The following is a 12738-nucleotide window of genomic DNA, read 5'->3' as shown; positions in this document are numbered from 1 at the left end:
GTCCCCAGTATATGTAGGCAGGTGTATATGTCCCCAGTATATGTAGGCAGGTGTATATGTCCCCAGTATATGTAGGCAGGGGTATATGTCCCCAGTATATGTAGGCAGGGGTATATGTCCCCAGTATATGTAGCCAGAGGTATATGTGCCCAGTATATGTAGCCAGAGGTATATGTCCCCAGTATATGTAGGCAGGGGTATATGTCCCCAGTATATGTAGTCAGGAGTATATGTCCCCAGTATATGTAGGCAGGAGTATATGTCCCCAGTATATGTAGGCAGGTGTATATATCCCCAGTATATGTAGGCAGGTGTATATGTCCTGAGTATATGTAGGCAGGGGTATATGTCTCCAGTATATGTAGGCAGGGGTATATGTCCCCAGTATATGTAGGCAGGGGTATATGTCCCCGGTATATGTAGCCAGAGGTATATGTGCCCGGTAAATGTAGCCAGGGATGTATGTGCCCAGTATATTGTAGCCAGGTTCCCCCCAGGAGGAGAGAGCGAGGGAAGGAGAGCAGCACCTCAGGGTGCTCTCCCTCCTTCGCTCTCTCCTCCGGAATGAAGTGCGGTGGCTGGCAGAGGGGCGGAACTTACCTTCCGTGTCCTCCGTCTGGTCTCGTCGCCGGCGCGGGATGATTTGCCACTTCTCTGGCCTGATCCAGACCAGAGCAGCGGCTGCGGCACCAGAGCTTCCAGCCGGCGCATGAAGCGACATGGAAGGTAAGTCCCGCCCACTGCCAAACGCCACCGCACACACAGATCGGAGGGGAGAGCGAGGGAGGCTAGCACCCTAAGGTGAGAGAAGGGGGGGGAGATGGCCCCCTTCTCCGCCGCTGCCCACAGCTTTACCTCCGCTGCGCTGCTTCCCTCCGAGAGCCGCGACACATGCCCGAAGCTGCCGCGACACATGTATGTGTCGCGGCACATGGGTTGGGAACCACTGTACTAGACGCTCCTAGAACATGGACACACCAGGTTTAGTATATATATATATATATATATTTTTTTTCCCCTGACTTTTGCTCTCTAAACCTAGGTGTCTTATGTTCTGCAGCATCTAATATGGCAGCAAATATAGTATACTAGCTGATGCCCCGGCGTTGCCCAGGTATGTATTTTGCTGCTGTCGGCTCCGCTCACTTTTTCTAACCCTTAAGGTGTCCATACACGGTACAATAAAAATGTTCCATTTTCCCGTTTATTCGACCAAAACAATCGAATCGAATGAAAGTTTAAAAGAATCTTTTTTTTCGATCAAGAAAAAAGAATTGATTATCCCATTTTTTTTTTCAATAAAAATCCAATCGAACATGTTGGAAAAAATCTTTATATTCGATATAGCGGAATAATTGAACAAAATTATCTAATCGAACAAAAATGAAAAAAATTGTACCATGAATGGGCACCATAACACACAGCCTTTTACATTTTTTATATTGACATGAATGGGTGAAATCTGATTTGTTGTTTGTAGCTCCGCCCAGGTATGCAGGTGGGATGCGAGACCCCCAGAACATATCATTCCAGGTAGTAAGGGATCTGTATACCAATTTTTGTTCCAATCGGTCAAGTCGTTTTCGAGTGATCGCGGCACATACATACATACACACACACACATACACACATACATACATACATACCTGTACATATATCCGATTTTATATATATAGATTGTATTTGTTTAACCATAATTTTAGTGAAGATATCACATTTTCACACAGATGAAAATATTCACCCAAAAAATATATGTGCATGAGATAATACATCTTGCACCAAATGTATTGAAACTCATGGGCAGAAGAAAATACATTTTGTACACAGATAAGTATGCATGCAAAAATGTTTTCACCAAATACATTGGAGCAGGGGCGTAACTAGGCCCCACCTGGCCCCTCTGCAAATTTTAAGAGCGCCCCCCGGGGTCCACATGGGGCTGTTTTGTGGGGGCTGGAGGGGTGGCAGCATGAGGGGAAAGCCATGGCCACAGTCGGCGGGGAGAGGGGGGGAAAGGCGGGGAGAGGGGAAGTTCCCCCCCTCTCCCTCACCTCAGGCTCTCCCCTCTGCGCTCCCCTCCAGCTTAAATGTGTGTCCGTGGGCAGCAGCGGGCAGGAAACAGATACATACCTTCCGTGCACTCCAGCCTGCGTTCCTCTCGCTAGCCTCTGACGCGACTTCCTGTTATACCGGAAGTTGCGTCAGAGGCTAGCGAGAGGAACACAGGCTGGTGGAGCGCACGGAAGGTATGTATCTGTTTCCTGCCCGCCGCTGCCCACGGACACACATTTAAGCTGGAGGGGAGCACAGAGGGGAGAGCCCCGAGGTGAGGGAGAGGAGGGGGGAACGTCCCCTCTCCTCGCCGACTGTGGCCACGGCTTTCCCCTCATGCTGCCACCCCTCCAGCCCCCACAAAACAGCCCCGTGCGGGCCCCAGGAGGGGGCCTGGGCCCCCCCGTGGGAGCAGGGGCTGCATGCCCTATTGTTACGCCAGTGCATTGGAGTCTACTGGCATGAGAAAACACATATGCGAGAAAATGTATGGACATGCATTCAAAAACACTTTTTTCCGAATGCACCGAAGTCAATGAGCATGAGAAAACACATTTTCAAGAAAGTTCTAATTAAAAAAAAAAAAAAAAAAAGCAAAAATCCCTTAGATTTTTGGGAAAATTTTGAGTTAGGCTAAAATTAATATTTCAATAAAAAAATTACTTTGACACAAATTGGAGCTCATCCCTGGATGATTGTGCATCACAAGCTGGTTCTGGAAAGGATCCAAAAAGAAATGGAAGTCATGCAAAGGTTTGGCAAAGACAGAAGAAAAGTAGGTAAGTGGAAGTTGGAGCTTCTCGGTTTCTCACTTTGGATGCAGAGAAGGCTATTCTTCAGAGTTGAATCATTTGATTCAAGTTTTACGCAAGTTTCGTTTCCATGCAGGAGTGCAACTATAGTTGGCTCCAATGCAGAAATCTGTTGCTGGGCCTCCGCCCTACCCCCACCCAGGAGGAAGGGGAGGTTGCAGGCTGGGTGCTAGGGGGGCCCGGTTCTGTACCTAATGTAGTTAGGCACAATGCACAGCAGAAGCCTTATTACCTGCTCCTGATGATCGCATCTCCCCTACTTCCTGGTAAGTTAGCTTCAGTAACCCCAAGGACCGCCCCGGGGCCCCACCCAGCAGTGACAGTGGGGGCTATAGTTATGCCACTGTATCTATGGATTTATCCAGAAAGTGAAAAGGACCCTCAAGTAACAACCCACAGCTCCAGTCACAATTGTAGGTATGGCTTGAAAGGAATATGAGATGAACAATAGGACACAGTCAGCAAGGATGCTCCTTATCTCCAATAACCTTTGTGGTAGAGAAAGGGGTGGGTAGAGGGATGGCAAAGAAATCAAAAGAGTAAATATAACTGTGCAAGACAGACCCTGAAGAATTCATTAGATTGATGAAGGAAAAATATACTTAAGAAGATGGAGATCAGAGACTGTCTTCAATATGAATCCCTTTTTAATGTATTCTGTTAACCCTTTTATAATAATGTTTATGAATTTTGTTTTCATCCATACAATTATAACTTTTTGATGCTGACTCCTCCCTAAAAACCTGAGTCGTTTACACCCAAAACTAGTAACCTTTGTAAACTGCTAGAAATTTTGCATTCAAACCACATGCAGATATGTGACTGTCCCTTTTTTAAAGTCACAACATGTAGATACTTATGAAAAATTGGCTAAAGCATCTATTTAAGGTGTCCCTTCAAAGATGACAAGTCTTTAAATTGTCCTAAGGTCCTTCAGTTGAACAGGGGTTAATGTATGATCTAAATGTTTATTAATAGTTAACCACTTAATCCACCACTACAGTATATCTACTTCCTCTGTGACTTCATCTAAGCCATGAAGATATAGATATACATCTTGTAGCTGAAGCACAGCCTCTGGCACTATCTGCTGCAGCACTAATTGGTGAAAGGGAATATATGTTCCCTGAGCAATAAAGATTTATTTTTTACCATTAAAAATACTTATTTTCTCAGTTCATAGTGAAAAATATACACTGTAACATTATTTCAGATACAAATATCCTCACCATAAATTGTGACAGGAACATATGTTTTGTGATAAACGGTAGAAAAAGCACTACAAAATGTGTGTTTTTAATCTACAGTAGCACTTTTTTTTTAAACTGGAATTGGTAACACTGAGAAATAATGTTTTTTCTCTATTTTTTTTCCTGTTTTTCCTGTTAAAATGAATAGAAAACAAAATTGTTCTAGGTATAAATGCCATACAATGAAAGCCTAGTTTGTCTTAAAAAATATATATATATATACATTTAATTTATGAGACATAAGTAGGGATAACGTTATTGCTGATTAAATAGGGACCTAACTAAAATTTCAAAACTGCTCTGGTCTATAAGGGGGAAACAAGGTGCGGAAGCAAAGTGGTTAAAGGAAGGTTACCCCATTAAAAGATTCCAAAGATAAGAACATTAATTCATATGTATGCTATTGCATTTAAAACAAGTACAAATAATGTAATTTTTATTTATGAACTGCTCCTAACGGCATCACTGTAAGCCTTCAAAGTTTGCTACACAAAAGGACCTAGGCTGGCTTCACACATAAAAAGATGTCCAGTCTTGTCCTGTCATTTTTTGACAATTGCCATCAGTTTTGTATGGCTGGGTTCACACATACATCTGTACATTTCTGGTCCAATCCTGTCCATTCAATCAGATTTGTATGAGTTTTATACAGTTTGGCTCACACACAAAAGGTGTACAGGTGTGCAGTTCCAATCCTGTCCGGTGAAACTGATAGAAAACTGATGCACAACTGACAGGACAGGAGTGTACTGAAAACATACAGATCTATGTGTGAACCAAGCCTTACACCACCACCCACAAAACCTGCAATCATGACTGTAAGTTTTATTGGCCCTTATTCAATTCACTTCCCTTCACTTTACTTTACTTTTTCTCCTAGATGGCTGGATAATGTATGGTTAAGGGCTCCGCCTCTGACACACACGACATGGGGTTCGAATCTCGGCTCTTCCTGTTCAGTAGGCCAGCACCTATCCAGTGAGGAGACATTTTTTGGCAAAACTCCCTAACGCTGTTACTACCTGCAGAGTGCACCTTAGTGGCTGCAGCTCTGGCACTTTGAGCCTGCCAGGAGAAAAGCACAAAATAAATGTTCTGTGTCTGAATCTAGGTGATTTTTTTTTTAAACACATTATCAATAAAATGCCCTTTTAAGCCACCAACGAACAAGAAAATACTCATAGTAATTTTGACAGTACTTTTTCATCTACTTTTTGGTACTTTTTCCATTGCAGAATGCTGAACAATCATTTGAAACAAAAGAAGAAATATTTACTCCTAGGAGAAAACTTAGGCAAAAAAGTTAATTGAATAAGGGGCAATTATTGGCTCAAATGCAATTAACTTTTTCACCTGGGATTTCTGCTAGAATATAGATTTTTTTTCAAACTATTTTTCAAATAACGTTTTAGCTCTTTTCAGTAGACATGTCATGAACATCAACTTTTTCGAACTTCCGCAAATATTCACGAACAGGCGGACCCGGCGAACCGCCATAGACTTCAGTGGTCAGACAAATTTTAAAACCTATAAAGACTGTTTCTGGCCACAAAAATGATGGAAAAGTTGTTTCAAGGGGCCTAACACCTGGACTGTGGCATGCCGGAGGGGCATGCAAAAAAATCACACCAAAAATTACGGAATTGCCACAAAGTCGGGGTTCAATCCCTAAGAGGGAATAAATCTCATTACATTCAGAACACAACTATTGGTATACAGCTGTGCACGCCCATGGGTGTCAGTGGGCTGTGGAGTATCTCACACAGAGAATTGCAATAGTACTATCAGAATACAGTGAAATAATAATGCACTGGAGTGGTTCTGTGTCTGCAACTTAATGAGGCAACAACAACAGCAGTAGTGTGCACACAGCTCTGGGTGTTATTGGGCTGTAAAGTGACACACTGCACACACACAAAAAACAAAATACAGGAGACCGATGTACTAGCCCTCAAAAGGACTGTTTGGGGTGCTTTCACAGCAAGTGAGGAACAAGAACACAAGCCTAGCTAATGCGTTCCCTACATACTGTATCTGCAGCAAGTCTGACCCTGCTATCACTAACAGTCAGCAGCCAGCAGAGAATGAATCCAATATGGCCACCGCAACTGCTTTTTGATAGTGAATTGTGTATGGGCCCTTAATAGGTGGTGTGGGGTTCAGGAGGGGGTGCTAGCTGATTGGCTGCCATGTGTCTGCTGACTGTGAAGTAAGGGGTCAAAGTTTAGCTCCATGATGATGTATATGGGGTGAACAGCGGAAATTCGCCGGGAACTGTTCGCTGGTGAACTGCTCGGGCCATCTCTACTTTCCAGTTTATAATGAACCATTTTATGACAAGGGCCCATACACAATTCACTTTTTCACCTAATTTTTCTCCTAGGAGATAATTTTTCATCTTCTGTTTAAAATAACTTTTCAACATTCTACAGTTGAAAACATATCAAAATTATTAATTATCATATCAAAATGAAATAATTATCAAAAAAGAGTATCTTATTGCTTGCTGGTGACTTAAAGGGTATTTTATTTCCAAGGTGTGACAATATCACCTAGGAGAAAACATAGGAGAAAAAGGGAATTGCATATGGGCCATTTAACTTTTACAATAAGGGCCTATATGCAATTCAGTTTTTCACCTGAGTTTCCTCCTAGGTGATATTTTCAGACTTTTCAATAAAATGCATTTTAAACCCCCAGCAAGCAAACAACTTATCAAAATACATTTTTATTGTACTTTTTCACCCCTTTTAGGTACTATTTCCATTGCAAGGTGCTAAAAAGTTATTCTAAATTGAAGATGAAAAAAATTATCTCCTGGGGAAAACTCAGGAGAAAAAGCTAATTGCATATGGCCCAATGGCCCTTATCTAATAACATTTTCTCCTGAGTTTTCTCAAGGAGATAATTTCTCTCTTATCTAAAAATAACTTTTCAGCACTTAGCAATTGGAAAAGTACTAAACAAAAATAGTTTTCATAGTGAGATCAAACTTATTTAAGTATTTTCTAGCCTGGTGGGAGCTTTTATAGGTAAGGTGTGAAAATATTTCCTTGGAGAAAACTCAGGAGAAAATTGAAGAGGATACGGGCAAATATATATTAATTGGTTAAATATTTTAGTGATTAGGGATGGCCCTGCCTCAGAGAACTCTAGGAGAAGCATGTGATCAGTTTGATCAGCTGTTAGATTTGTAAGGTTCTGATTTGCTGTGATAACTTCCTGGTTTAATGCACGATCATGACCGGTAAATCTAGTGCAGAGTGGTGCAGTGGAAGTGTGCTGGGCCCATAACCCAGAGGTTGATGGATCGAAACCATCCTCTGCTAGGCATGATTTCATTTTTGCACCTCGCTTTATTGCATGGGCAAAACGGTTTCCATAACCCTGTAAGAGAAAATGTAGCAGTGGCTGTGTGCACATTCTCTGTGGTGCAGTTGGTTTGGCTGTTAACCGAAAGGTTGGTGGTTCAAGCCCACCCAGGGATGGCCTTGCCTTTTTTGTTCAACAGTTGTCCGAAGAGAACCCCAGATAGCCATGTAGATTCAAGGTATGTCACAATGGTACACAATGGTACCACAATGGTGGTATAATGGTGAGCATAGCTGCCTTCCAAGCAGTTGATCTGGGTTTGATTCCTGGCCAATGTATGTGAGCTGGCTTTTGACATCCTACAAATCCCTGGAAGACAAGACAGGAGGAAGGAGAGGAGAAGCAGTGGCTGTGTGCACATTGTCTGTGGTGCAGTTGGTTAGTGTGTTTGGCTGTTAACCAAAAGCTTGAGGACTGAGGAGAAGGGTTTCTTTAAAAAAAAAAAAAAAGACACCCGAATTCCAAAATACAAATTTTTCCCGAATTTGCGATCATTCGGCCGAATTTGAGAGGCAGTATTCAGGTAGATTTGAATTTGAATCATCAGAATTCGGATTAGGATTTGAATTAGGCAACCATGAAAATTGACCCGAATTTTCGGGTACATAACAAATTCGCGAATTTGGAGAGCAACCCTGTACAGAGGTGCCACACAGGAATCCTAGTGTAACCATCCCCACAGCTGTGTGGGAGCAGGTAAGATAATGCCTCTATGAAAGCAGTGACCTCTCCCTCAACCTTGCACCCACAGGGACCTCTCCCTCCACCTAGGACCCATACTGTCCTCTCCCTTTCCAGCATTAGCACTGCAGGGATCCTGCCTCCCCCAGCACCTACATTGACTTTTCCCTCCCCCAGCAGCAGCCTTCCTGTCCCCAGCAGTACCCTTCCTGTCCAAAGCAGCACCCATGGTGACCTCCAGCACCTAATCTGACCTCTTCCTCCCCCAGCACCCCCAATGACTTCCCCTTCCTGGAGCACACACACGGACCTCTACTTCTCCCAAAATCCACCCCTTCCCCCCATAGCTGGGACCCAGTACTCACGCTCACATGACCTCAAGTACCTGCACCCAGCTCTGACATTGCACCCAGTACTGACACCTGCACAAAGCCTCAACATGGCCCCTCTATCTGCATCAAGCACCCACTTAACCAGTATGCACCCCCAAAGTATCTGCATTCAAAACCTGATGCCCAAAGCTCACCCATAGCCAGCACCCAGTACAGGCATGGCGTCAAGTATTCGCACCCATGTCACACCCAGTACCTGCACCCAGCACTCACATGACATCCAGTACATGCACCCAGATCTCACATGGCACTAAGTACTTGGAATCAACACCCGCATTACACTCAATACCCACCCATAGCCAGAACACACATGACACTCTGTACTCACACCCAGAACCCACATGGCACCCAGCATCTGCATTCAGCACCCACAAGACAACCAGTACCCTCTAGCCAGAAATGAGGAAGAGAAGGGGGGGGGGGGCGTTGTGAGGCACCTTTTTTTAATTTGAGCACCCACCACTTAAGGACCCTCTGCACGGCCTTACTCACCAATCAGGATACCGAGTGTAGTGAGCCATGCACCTCCATTCATTAGCAGCCTTCTGGTCAGTGGTCAGTCTGTGTAGTGAACCGTGCGCATTGATTCCTAGTCTCTGCCGTCTCATCTGTCTGACGTCCTACTGTGGCAGCCGGAGCCACAGGATGTCAGATAGATGAGACGGCAGAGACTAATGAGGAATCAAGGAGCACGGTTCACTACACAGCCTGACTACTGACTGGAAATCTGCTAATGAATGGAGGCGCATGGCTCACTACACTCGGTATCCTGATCGGTGAGTGAAAGGAGCCCACTGGGCACCACACTGCGCTAATGCCGGGCCACTTAAAACCTTCTCCGCCACATACCCGCACATGGCGGGGGGTCACACGATCATGCATGTCACTTCTCTCCACCCGACCGACTGCTAATTCCAGGGACACTTACAACCATCTTCCCGCATACCTGCACGTGACGGGGAGGGGGGCTGACATACATGACACTCTCTGACTGACGGCTGACATTCGCTGACTCGAGTATAAGCCAACACCCGTATTTTTGGGCCACTTTTTTGGGCCCAAAAATTCGGCTTATACTTGAGTATATATATATATGGTAACCGTTACACTGGGAGTATTTTTTTAAAAATAAAAAGCTACAAGTCATCTATGTTTGAATTTTGTTTTTATTTTGTGTTTATTTACTGTCTTGCCCAAATCTACATCTACCAAAGTCCATATTAGTCTCAGTGGCATAACAATAAGGGCTGCAAGCTATGCAGCTGCGGGGAGGGGGGGGGGCTCTGGGGCCCACCCAGGGCCGTTTGGGGGGGCAGGAGGGGTCGCAGCATGAGGAAGAGCATTGGCCACCTACAGCGGTGGGGAGGGGGGGCATTCCCCCCTCCCTCACCTCAGGCTCTCCCCTCAGAGCTTCCCCTCCAGTATCAATCATTGGCAGCAGCGGCGGGCAGGAACACATACCTAGATACATTCCAGAGGTTCCACCATCTAAGTGTCTGACGCTACTTCCTGTTTATCAGGAAGTAGAATGAGGCACTTAGAAATCGGACCTCCATGGTGGAACACATGGAGGTATGCGTTCCTGCCCGATGCTGCTGCCAATGATTGATGCTGGAGGGGAAGTGCTGAGAGAAGAGCCAGAGGTGAGGGAGGGGAGGAGTGGACTCTCCTCCCTGCCAATGTAGATGGCCAATGCTGTTCCCTCATCCTGCGACCCCTCCTGCCCCCCAAAATGGCCCTGAGCAGGCCCCAGGGGGGGCATACAAATTTTCACAGGGGGTTCAGTGATTTCTAGTTATGCCCCTGGTTAGTCCGTAGGGATGACATTGAGATGCAAATGCATTTTAGTTGATTGAAGATTAAGCTTATTATTAGGATACAGAATTATGCTAATTACTATAAAAAATGTTTTGTTAAATATTGCAGTGAAAGCATTTTAAATGGTCCATTTTCAAGCTGCATAAATTTGCAGCAACATTTGCATAATTCTGCATAATCTTAGAATTATTTGCATATTTCAAGTAAAGTAGAACTTTGGCACTGAGCCAAAACTTTGTACTCAAGGCCTTTTAGACGTCCTTGGCATAGGAGTATTGGGAAACAAAAACGTCTACAGACCAGAGGTGCCAAGCAACTACTTGACTCGGTGCTGTGTATCACTCCTGTTATTTATTGCCTGAGGAAGCAGGATCTTGCCTGCAAAACACGTTGCAACTTTCATTGGGAGTATGTGAATAAATTGTGTATTACTTAAAGTCGACAGTACCTGTGTCTGTTTGGGGCCGGTTGGTCCACCACCACAGCCCGAACACTTTTAAACGTTTTAGTGACTTTTATCCTACCGGCGCCTCTGTGCATTTCTGCGCATCTAGAAGTCCGCCCTTGTTCCTCCTATCTACAGAGAGCGACGTCTTATTCCTGAGTGGGGACAGGCTTGTTCTCCCCACCTGCCTTTACAGTGGTTGCCTTGGAGGTAACCCTGGTTTGTGAGTATAATACTTACGTTTCACATTTCTTCATCCCCATGTCCGCAGGAGTCCAAGGGCCTGTACACTCTGCTGCGCTTGTGCTGCACTTTTCAAATCGCATGCGTTTTTTAATCGGTCTTTTGAAAAATCATGAAAATCGTGAAGACCTGCACGTACTAGTGCGATGCATTTTTTCGATTCCCATGAAGGCTTGCGATTTAAAATTCGCATGCGATTTTAAAAACGCAGCACAAGCGCAGCAGTGTGTACAGGCCCTAAGGGTTAAGTTCTGCAGTTACAGCATTAAATGTGTCTATTTATAAATTACATCAATTTGGATACGGATTTTTTCAGCATAAAATTAATTGACTTTGGGTTTTGTACGCTCTACAAAAGCCACTGTTGTATAGTACAAATCATCTGAGATGGGTACAATGGCTGTCTTTGTTTTTAGCCATGTATACATCAACTGTTGTCTGTGACTGCTTCTGATCTCGATTGCTACAGTAATGTCTAACTCACACACATAATACCAGCATGCCATTATTCATGTCACAGTGCTTTCAGCAAAACATGATCAACCTTGTTGTGAAAAGGCTGATAAGAGTATTAGAAAAAAAACAGGCTTTACAGGACAAACAGGCAAGCAGCATTATTCAAAAAAATGCATATACAGTAAAACCTTGGATTGAATGTTACTTGCAATATAAGCAAAACATTTTGTGAAATTTTGCTGTGATATACAAGCAACTTCTTGATATACAAGCAAAAAATAAAGTATACATGTCATGCATCGCATCACCCCAACTGAGCATCAGATAGTTCTTCTCCCTTTGGTCCCGCAGGATTGTACTTAAAGAGGAACTCCAGCCTAAACAAATATACTGTCATTAAGTTACATTAGTTATGTTAATTAAAATAGATAGGTAATATAATCTCTTACCCACACTGTTTTAAAAGAACAGGCAAAGGTTTGATTTCATGATCGCATCCATCTTTTTGGTTGAAAGGAGGTGACAGGGAGCATGAGACACAGTTCCAACTGTCCTGTGTCCTGAGCACCTCTTCCAGTTGCTAGGCAACATGAATAACAACATAGGCAATCCCATCATGCTCTGCACAGCATCAGGGAAAAAAGCCCTGGCTTTTTTTCTTTGATGGGTGGAGCTTAGATAAAAATGCAGTTAAAAATGATGCTGTGGTAAGAAAAACAAAGTTCTGATGCTGTGAAACTGTTAAAGAAACACCAAGCCTTTTTAGTTCTGCTGAGTAGATTTTTAGTCCGGAGGTTCACTTTAATCTGATTGTAGAGACTATGCAAAGTCACATTTTCATTAAATTCTCAAAAGTAGGCAAAATTAACTGTCAATGGATAAGTTTCTTGTTAAAGCCGCACAAAAGAAAGGTTGGGAGGAGCCAACACATGGCAATAATTATGTTAGTCATAGTGAAAGACTTTTTTACATTTTTATTTTTCGACTATTTTACTACAACTGTTTTTGGATTGTGGAACAAATCACCTGGGTTTCCATTAATTCTTATAGGGAAATATGCTTTGATATAAGAGAGCTTTGAATTACAAGCATGTTTCCGGAATCAATTATGCTCGCAAACCAAGGTCCCACTGCATATAATGCCAAATACAGGAAACAGATGTACACTCCAAGACAGCACTTGCCTTTTAAATGGGTCCACAGACAGCATGTCAGCT

The sequence above is a fragment of the Hyperolius riggenbachi genome, chromosome 6, assembly GCF_040937935.1.
Source record: "Hyperolius riggenbachi isolate aHypRig1 chromosome 6, aHypRig1.pri, whole genome shotgun sequence".
Taxonomy (NCBI): domain Eukaryota; kingdom Metazoa; phylum Chordata; class Amphibia; order Anura; family Hyperoliidae; genus Hyperolius; species Hyperolius riggenbachi.
Note: the sequence above shows the minus strand (reverse complement) of the source record.